Source organism: Montipora capricornis, chromosome 10, assembly GCF_036669925.1.
Source record: "Montipora capricornis isolate CH-2021 chromosome 10, ASM3666992v2, whole genome shotgun sequence".
Classification (NCBI taxonomy): Eukaryota; Metazoa; Cnidaria; class Anthozoa; order Scleractinia; family Acroporidae; genus Montipora; species Montipora capricornis.
The window spans coordinates 59,688,873-59,698,872 of NC_090892.1; the positions used below are offsets into that span (position 1 = coordinate 59,688,873).

The 10,000-nt window shown below is 43.8% G+C and overlaps 1 long non-coding RNA gene across 1 annotated transcript in view; it reads left to right on the forward strand.

Annotated features, from left to right (window-relative positions):
- LOC138022066 (uncharacterized) overlaps positions 1–10,000 on the forward strand; it is a 62,518-nt gene that overhangs the window by 49,897 nt on the left and 2,621 nt on the right. The gene's annotated exons all lie outside the window — the stretch shown is intronic.

A 10,000-nucleotide genomic window follows, 5' to 3' on the forward strand; every position in this document is an offset into this window, starting at 1 on the left:
GGAAGCGCCTGGTTTCAAGGGTTTTCCATTTCAGGTTATTCAACACATCTGTGGACCTAACATCATATGAAGAGCCTGTAATAACCCTTCCCGCACGATTTTGAATTTTTTGTAATTTATCTTTCAGTTGCTTACCACATGTATCCCACAGTGGTGAGCAGTAATCAAAATAAGGTTGAATAAATGATCTGTATAAAGTTACGAGGGTGCAGAGGGGGACAAATCGGCTTAATTCTTCTCAAAGCACCTATGCCAGCACATGCCTTTTTACATATATACTCAATATGAGTTTTAAATGTAAGCTTTTCATCTAGTAGAACTCCCAAACATTTGTTAGAGGTTACCCGTGAAACCAAATTGTTATCAATGGAGATTGCATTAGGTAAATCTCCAGATTTAGTGTTCAAATTATATGTTGACCCAACAACCATTAACTTAGTTTTGAGAGGATGGAATTGGAGCTTATTAACAGTGAGCCAGTCGCTTAGATTTTTAAAATCAGAATTTATATTATTGGCAAGTGCGCCAATATCAAAACTAGAGGTAAAGATTTGAGTATCGTCTGCATATAAACAGGGGGTAGTGAATTTTAGCAATTTGGTAAATCATTTATGTAGATAAGGAAAAGGAGAGGGCCAAGAATAGAGCCTTGAGGAACTCCACAGAGTAAGTTACTTTGAGAAGATAAGCAACCATTTATTAAACATTGTTGTTGTCGGGCAGTAAGATAAGAGTTGAACCACATCAATTCTCTATCAGCGACTCCATAAAACTTAACTTTCTCTAGTAAAATCGAATGATCAACTGAGTCGAAGGCCTTACAAATATCAAGAAAAACTACACCTATCAATTTTCCCTTATCCATATTATCAGACCAATCATCGCACATTTGAATCAACGCCGAGACAGTCGAGTGGAGAGGGCGGAAACCAGACTGGAATTTAGATAGAACATAATTAACTTTCAAATAGTGATAAAGCTGTTGAAAAACTTCTTTCTCGAAAACTTTACTTATTATTGGCAGGATTGAAATGGGTCTATAATTTCCCATATCACGACGGTCATTGCCTTTATAGACCGGGCACACACGCGCATTTTTCCAGTCATCAATAAAAATTCCAGAGGAAAGTGACAAATTAAATATAAAAGTCAAAGATGGAACAATTATACTAGACGCGATTTTAAGGACTTTGGCAGGAATCTTATCAAGGCCAGTGCTTTTCGACACCTTTAAGTTTTTTAGCGTAAGCGCAACATTTTCCACTGGTATATTAGAGAATCGAAAGGCTGGAAAACTATTCTGAATGTTGCTGAGATATGTGTTAACGCTATTGGAGGACCTTTTCGTTGATTCAGCGGCCAAAGTTGGTCCTATGTTTACAAAGAAATCATTAAATGACTCGGAAATATCTTTATCGTCAGAAACAATTTTATCGTTAACAAGAATATCATTGACAGGGAAAGATTTTTTACCTTTGCCTGTAAGTGAATTTATTAATTTCCAGCCCGCCTTAGGGTCAGTAGCCTTGGACGCATCGATTTTCAGGCGAAAGTAGTCAGATTTCGCTTTACGCATCATAGAATTTACCTTATTCCGGCAGATTGATAAAGTATCCAGTTGTTGTGCGAGCCGTATTTAATAGCATGTTTTTTATGGTAATCTCGTTCCTTCATCATTTTCTTTATGTTAAACGTGAGCCATGGTACTGATGATTGTCTCACACGCATATGTCTGATAGGGGCATGGTGATCTAAAATTGCATTAAAATCAGACTTCCATGCTTGCCAAGCTAAGTTAGGGTCGTCAAAACATTCAACATTTTGCCACGGGGCCCTATTAAGGTCATTAATAAAGTCCACTTCGACAAAATGTTTGAAATTTCGAACCTCTTTAATAATGGGTCTAGTTTTGGGTACAACAAACTTTCGTACCGCATAAATTAGACTGTGATCTGAAATCCTTAGGTGAATAACTCCAGGGGTTGCTATATTTTTGACCATATTTGTAAGAATTAAATCAATAGTAGTGGCCGAGGATTTAGTAACTCGGGTGGGCTCTTTGATTAGTTGCTCTAACTGATAAACTGAGGATATGAACTGCAGGGTTCGAGTATGTACATCAAGGGGTGTTTTGGCATAGTCAGAGTTAATATCCCCCTTGAGAATCAGTTGCTTATGTTCGATATCACAACGCTGGACAAATTTTTCATATTAATCAAAAACCTGCATATCCGCGCTCGGTGGTCTATACCAAGTGCTGACTAGAAATGACCTGCTGTGAGGAAGATTTATCTCTACACAGATTATTTCCAAAGTGTCGGGCACAAGGTCAATTCTGTTTGTGTGCGACAGATTTTCCCTGATATAGAGAGCAACACCACCGCCTGACCGGCTACGGTCCTTGCGGATTATAATACAGCCAGGAATATATACTTCAGTATCAGAAATAGTGCCATCAAGCTTAGATTCGTTAATGGCTAGCACTTCCAAAGGAGAATTGATTAAAATATAGCGAATTTTATCAATGTGTTTACATAGATTATTAACATTAATACAGGCAAGTTTAAACCCTCTACATGATGTGATGCAATGCAGTGGAGAGTAAACATCATTACCTTCTATTGAATCACACTGATCTTTCGTTAGTAACGATCCCTGCTTCTGCGTCATCGTGCGTTTGCCAGCTCCAGCAGGACCTTGCTCAGTTGGTTGTAAACATTTGGCCTGCGAAAACCCTGTCGCAACATATGTTGCAACATGTTGGATGATGCTGGATCAATTTTGAAAATTGTCAAATTTTTCGTGCAACATTTTGTATGTTGCATGATGTTGTACTCGTTTGGCCACGTTCACGCAACATTAGGGCCGTTTAAACTAGAGGAAATAAGCCGCGGCTTACTTTGGCCGCGACGTACATAATACGCGAAAGGAACTATTTACACAAGTATAAACTCCCAGGCCAGGATTAGTCGCGGCTTATTTTCTCTCGTATAAACGGCCCTACTTTGGCACTACAGCATGCGCGCTAGGTCCACTTTGGTGTGCGCCTGGGGCTGGGGCACATAAACATCGACATGTCGCGTTGAAAATATTGAAAATGTTGCGTGCGTGCGGGTTCAACACATGTTGCAACATCAGGAAACAATGTTGCAAGATGTTGCGTTGGAGTTTTGCGAGCGTTTGGGCAGGCCTACTACATGATAGAGGAGATCGTTTATAAATATATTAAAAGGGAGTTTCTCCGAAAACACTTCGTTGAAGCACTCTTCTCTTAACGTCATCCCAGGAGGAGAAGGTTTCTCCAACCTTGACTCTTTGTAACCTCTATTTTAAATAATCCTTAAGCAGAGTACGTCTTTCTTTATCTACCCCATAGGCTTTGAGCTTCGCTTAAAATAGGGGGTTGTCGATATCATCAAAACCTCTTGACATGATCCGCCCCCAAGCATGCTTGGATGTTTAGTAAAGTTTTACCCTTAATCAACCTCATTGATGTGCAAAACACCGTCAGCTATCCGCGTGAAGTGAGTTTTAAAAATCTCAGCAATTTTCCTGTTATCACTTATGACACTATTTATTTTTCATTGTAATAATATCGTGTAACTGCTTCGTTCTGGAGTGCCGAAATGGGCGATATGTGACCCAGAATTTTCGTTCATTGTCAGGCTTCATTGACTTTCTTATAAAATATTCATTTTTCGCCTAACGCCTGAACTTTTTCTTTAGTTTGTTTCTGTGTGCAATGGCTTTTCGCCGTGCCTCGGGCCATGTCAGGGACTAGATCACTCTTTTATTTGCAGGGCGCGTTCGAAGGCGACCAAAAGATGGTTTTTGCTAGCGATGGAGTTGGAGTAGGAGTCGTAAGCGTGCTTACGATCTAGTGAAAACCAAAAATCGGAGTCGGAAGAATCAGAACCGTTCCATTTTCTTCCGATTCCGCTTACGACTCCGTTGCTTGCTTACGATTCAGTGAAAACAAGATTGTCGGAGTCGGTAACAGAAGCAGGTAAGAGAAGGTTGTGGAGACTGTAAGACTCTTTCCCGTGTTATGCGACAAGTCTTGAAAAATTTGAAAAAAGAAAAATAATAAGAAAAAGAACATAAAAAAGAATACTTGGCAGGAGGTGGCCAAACAAGCTGGCTTTAAATCAGGAATACGTGATGAAAGAAACCAGTCGTATATCATTAGTACGGGACTGATTTAAGTTTTTTTTTTTGTCCTCTCCGACACTTTCGCAGCGACGAGGGTCCAGAAAAAATCCTCACTCAAATCAGTCCCGTATACACAACTAAACCAGTAAGTCTTGCAAAATAAGGAGAAGAAAAAGCCAAAGAAGGAAAGTCTACTCTACGTTCACCAAGTTTTTATTTCTACTGTTTTGGCGCCAAAATTTCCACCTTGGCCGTGCCCACTTCTCTGCATTGTGATTGGCTTGTTCTTCCGCTGCTGCTTCCGTCTTCGACAATCTATTTTTCACTGCATCTTAAGCGACGGAACCGTAAGCGGAATCGGACGGTAGTTTTCACTAAGTCACATGTACTTATGACTGCGCTTACGACTCCGGGACGGTTTTGAGTTATTGTCCGCGTCCACCGTTTTGGCAGTGTGCCAGGATTCCAGCGTTTTTAGTTCACGATAGATGCCCTTGTCGATTACATACGCATTAAAATACCACTTATTAACCGAGAGTGAGGTCATTACAGGGAAATCTCAGACAGAGGCCTTGATGTATTTACCTCGCTATCGCCGTTGGCCGAGGTCTGGGATTTCCCTGTAATGACCGAAAAGACGAGATTAATAAGTTATTTATTATATACCTTTTTTTGCTCACTTTTGGTCTGTTCCTGGTCTTTTGGATATTAAAACTTATTTTCGCTGTGGCTCTCTTCGTCGCTCATACTAAAGAAGTATCTGTATGCTAGTTTTTCTTTCAGTTATTGAAAATGTAGTTGTACTTTGTCCATATTTTTTGTTGTTTTCGCCCACGCGCTCGTAGGTTTTAGTCTCGACTCAAAAGAGTCGTCGAGCCGAGAAACATTTTCATAATGCCCGGTCATTACAAGAAAATCGTGCGTACTATTTTAGTGGCATCCTCGTCTCGAAGAGGCGCTGGTTAGCGCTGGGTATTTGGCAGGATCTTGTATGACTGTGTAGCCCGATCCTGGAGTGGCAGTCTCTGTTGCAGGTGGCGCAGACGTGCCTTGTGGAATCGCGCGCAGAGGCTGCGCGTTCTTTCCTCGCCTTTCCCTTGCATGTAGCCTGGACTCTAGTGTTCGCTTCCGCCTTTGAAACCCCCGCTTTGACACTTTGCTGCCACGTATCTCGGTGTTTGGCGATATCCTCCCATGCACTGGTGTCCATTAATGACGTCGTTGTAGCGCAGCAGCGGTCGACCCACGCGACGGACGCCCTTCCGCAGTTCTCCATAAAGGATTTCTCTTGGCAGGCGGTCAGGCTCCATGCGAAGTGCATGGTCGAGGCATCGAAGGCGTCGCTGAATGAGCAGTGATGAAATGCTCAATGAGCCAGCGCGCTCCAGGACCTCGGTGTTGGTGACTCTGTCCTGCCACCTGATGTGCAGTAGGCTCCAAAGGCAGCGAAGTTGGAATCGGTTAAGGTGGCTTACTACAGTTATCCGAAGAAAAAATATCAAAATTTTGAAATCTGTGAAATTAAAGCAAAGTGATGTCTCTTGTGAAGTGTTGTTGGTCACTGCAATTGATGTAAAATGTAATTTTACCTAACTAATAAATACAAATCAGGGGAAAACGCCTAATATAGTGACGGACTTCCTTGAGGGGGGACTGGAAACTAGACTTTCTCAAAACCTACCCGTACAACCAGGGTTAAAATTTTGCGAGTTAGTAAACAACATGTAGACAAAACCGTCAACATTTTTTCAAAAAGTTCTATCAGACAGTTTTTCAATTGTTATTAAAATAGACGAAAATCGACGTTTTTGTCATTTGTGAAAAACCTGTCTGGCGGATTTAACTATTTATTTCTTTGCATAATTATTTTTTCTCGCTTTCGGAAATCCTGAAATTTTGAGGTGGGGTTGTAAGGCTGGTTTTCAAGAAAAGAGCCTTTGAAGTGTCTAGTTTCCAGTCCCCCCTTCAGGAGCTCGGTCATTATGTTTAGCATTTTCCCCTGATTTGCATTTATTTGTTCGGTAGTTAAATTAATACAAAATTAAATTTAATACATTTTTCATCAATTGCAGTGACTAACACTTCAGAAGATACTTCCTGTTGCCTTAATTTCACAGATTCCAAAACCTTGATCTTTTTCTTCGGAAAACTGTTAAGCCACCTTAACTCTCTGCTGCTCCGTCTCCGTCTCCGTCCTCTAACTCTCCGTCTCCGCTCTTGTCTGGCATAGGTCTTCCACGACCCACTTCCATAAAGGAGAGTCGACAGGACACAAGCTTGGTAGACGCACATCTTGGTCCTTTCGCTCAACAGGTCATTACCCCACACTTGCTTGTTGAGTTTGGCCATGACAGCAGCTGCTTTGGCGATCGTGCGGCTGATCTCAGCATCAAGCGAAGTTGAGCTTGACACGGTGGAGCCCAAGTAGGTGAAGGTGTTCACAACTTCCAGCTCCGTGTTGTCGATGGTGATGATTGGGGAAGGGGGGGGCAGTCAGCACCTTGCGCCAGGATGTTGGTCTTCCTAAGGCTGATCGTTAGCCCAAGCTTGTCTACGCGATGTTGGAGGCCCTCCTCGCTGTGAGATGTTAAAGCAGCATCGTCTGCAAACAGCAGCTCCCGTATGAGCACCACGTAAACTTTGGTTTTGGCGCGGAGTCTGGCGATGTTGAAGAGTTTGCCGTCTGACCTCGTCCGGACGGAGACACTTCTGTACAGTCTACAAAGGCATACTGGAGCAGCATCAAAGAGAGAATTTCAAACAGGGTTTTAGCAAGGACACAACCCTGCGTTACTCCACTGCTGACTGGGAAGACATTGGAGGTGGCCCCATCAAAGCAGCCCGTACTCTACATTTCCTGGTGAAAGGAGGTGATGATCGCCAGGAGCTTTGGAGGGCAGCCAATCTTTTGGAAGATCTTGAAGAGCCCGTTTCTGCTCACCAAGTCCAAAGCTTTGGTGAGGTCCACGAAGGCGAGGAACAATGGCTGCTGCTGCTCTCGACACTTCTCCTGCAGCTGACGGAGGAAGAAGATCATGTCCACTGTGGACCTCCCGGCTGTGAAGCCACGCTGTGACTCGGGGTTGAATTGCGAAGCAAGGCTCTGCAGGCGGGTCAAGTTGACCCGAGCGAAGACTTTGCCCAACGATGCTCAGAAGAGAGTTGCCGCGATAGTTGTTGCAATCACTACGGTCACCATTGTTCTTGTGCAGGGTGACTATGTTGGCATCTTTTATGTCTCTCATCTCTCATCTCTCCCAGCACAGGCAGAGGAGCTCATGAAGCGGTTGCAGGATATTTTGCTTCCCATGAGTAGAGTAGAGCTCGAGATAATGCTCCACCCAACGCTGCAGCTGAATGCTCTGATCAGTGATGACATCGCTAGTCTTTGATTTGAGGGGGGCTATTTTGATGCTCGTAGGGCCGGTGGCAGTTTTGCGTGGCCACAGTCCGATGCTAGCTGGATTTTGGCGCATAGGTTCTGCCAGTACTCGATGGCACAATGGCGCGCGGTCTGCTGGCCTTGCTCCTAGCTGCTTGAAGGGCGTTGCAAGTGCTTAAGGAAGGGTTCTGTTTGTGAGCCAGCATCACTTTCCTCTTCGCCTCCGTGACTGGCTGAATTCTTCCCAGCAAGCCTCGAACCAGTCAGCATTCTTGCGTTCTTTCTTGCCGAATGCAGCCATGGCTGAGTCGTAGATGGCATCACGGAGGGGAGAGCATTTGGCATCCGGGTTGGTGGCTGTTGGTTTCGCAGCAAGTTTCTCCTTGAGCCTAACAGCGAAGCTCTGAGCCTTAACGGGGTCGGAAGTGCCACAGGTGTTGATGCGGGTGCGACCCTTGGTCGTGCCGTGGTGGATCTTCAGCCTGACCTTGCTTGCAACGAGCGAGTGGTCTGTGTCACAGTCACCGCTGTGATAGCTTCTTGTGTGGAGGGCACTGCTGAGGTCCGCTCTCCTAGTGATGGCGAGGTCTAGCTGGTGCCAGTGGCGGGACCAAGGGTGTCTCCAAGACACTTTGTGCAGCTCCTTACACTTAAAGTAGCTGTTGGTGATGCAGAGGCCGTAGTGACAGCAGAGTTCGAGCAACCTCTGCCCGTTCTCATTCATCCTGCCGACACCGAAGTGGCCGAGGCAGGTACGCCATGCTTGCCAGGCAGTCCCAACGCGAGCGTTGAAATCGCATAGCAAATATATGCCCTAGGAACTTGGAATTTCGGATAGTGTATCCTGTAGAGCCTCGTGTAATTGACCCTTGGCTTCTGAGGTGGAGGTCAGAGTCGGTGCGTAGACGGATATGATGTTCACAAAACCCGCCGACGTTTTCATGCGAAGGGCAAGAATTCTCGATGACCCTGCAGAGGGGGTTTCTGTGGTGGCAATCAGTGAGTTCCTCACGACAAAACCTATGCCGTAGTGCCTCGGCTCGTCCTGGGTCAGGCCTTTCCAGAAGAAGGCGTGGTCTCTTTCCATAAGTGACCTACTGTCGGCAAGCCACGTTTCCTGGAGACAGGCGACGTCGATGTTGAGTCGTGCCAGCTCCATGTTGATGATGGCGCTCTTGCGGGAGTCGTCCATTAGGTCAGCGGAGAGACCAGGGCACAAGGTGCGAATGTTTCAGCTTGAGATTCGAAGAGCTGGACTCTTCGTAGTTTTTCGCTTTTGACTGCTTGGTGCAAGTACTTGCTCTCTTGTCGGGAGGGTCCCCTAAGCTCTATGCACCCAGTAGAGCAGGCAAGCAATGACGGGGCGGCACCTGACTGGCTGGGGGTTGCCCAGTTTGAGGCGGGCGGTACAAACAAAAAAACAACAGAACACTTTATTTCACATTTCCATTACATGGTTTGTAAAACTTATTAAATAATTAGCAACTTAACACATAGAATATTCAATTACAATTTAAACTAAACATTATTACACAGAAGGAAATGCCTAGCAGCTAGATAACCGTAAGGTCTTCGAGCTAGCAGCTACAACAAGTTGCAAAAATAGTGGAGACACTTCACCTCTTTGGGGCGTAATTAATTTCCCTATTATCTCTCACACTGCAGCCCCCTTCCCTTATCAGTGTTGCTAGCAAGACAAGAAAATGTTAGGAACTTAAGCAGTCAACATTGAAAGGGGGAGAGGGGAGAGGAAGTGGGAAAGGTTTAAATTCTAGATACGGCGGGCATTGGAAGCTAGAAAAGGTGTTTTTTAATGAAAGTGTCTCAACAATTTTGCAACTTGTTGTAACTCTTTGGAGGTAGTTTCGAATGTACAGGACATCACAACAACTAGACATACACGACATCGTAGAACATACACAACACAGATGGCAAGAAAAGAAAAAATAAAAAATAAAAAATAAAAAAAAGGAGTCATAATAGTGCATAGCCACATGATTAAAATGATTTTATCGTGTTAATTGTTCGGCCAACAAGTATTCTTTCAATTTTTTAGGAAAGTTATAAGTTTTAACATGGGTGGGGAGCTGTTGCCACATTTCAGTCGCCATAGCCGATGGTGTTTGCTTTCCTATGTTAGTCCTAAAACGTGGTTTGTAGAAGTTACTTTTTGAAGCATATCTCGTATTATATGTATGGATTTCACTTGCATAGCGAAAATGCTGGCTGAATATATTTGGTAATTTTTTTTAAATGCCATTGATGAGTGAAGTTAAGAAGCTTTAGTTTATAGATATTCTTAACAGTAAGTAAATCCAGTAAGTTAAGTAATGGTAACGCACTGTCTGTATCTGGTCCATACAAGGTGGCAAAGCACATAAGATGAATAACATGATTTTGTTTTGTTTGGATGTTTTTAATTTGGGTAGTAAATGCACTACCCAAGGAGGTTATCGCATAAGATAT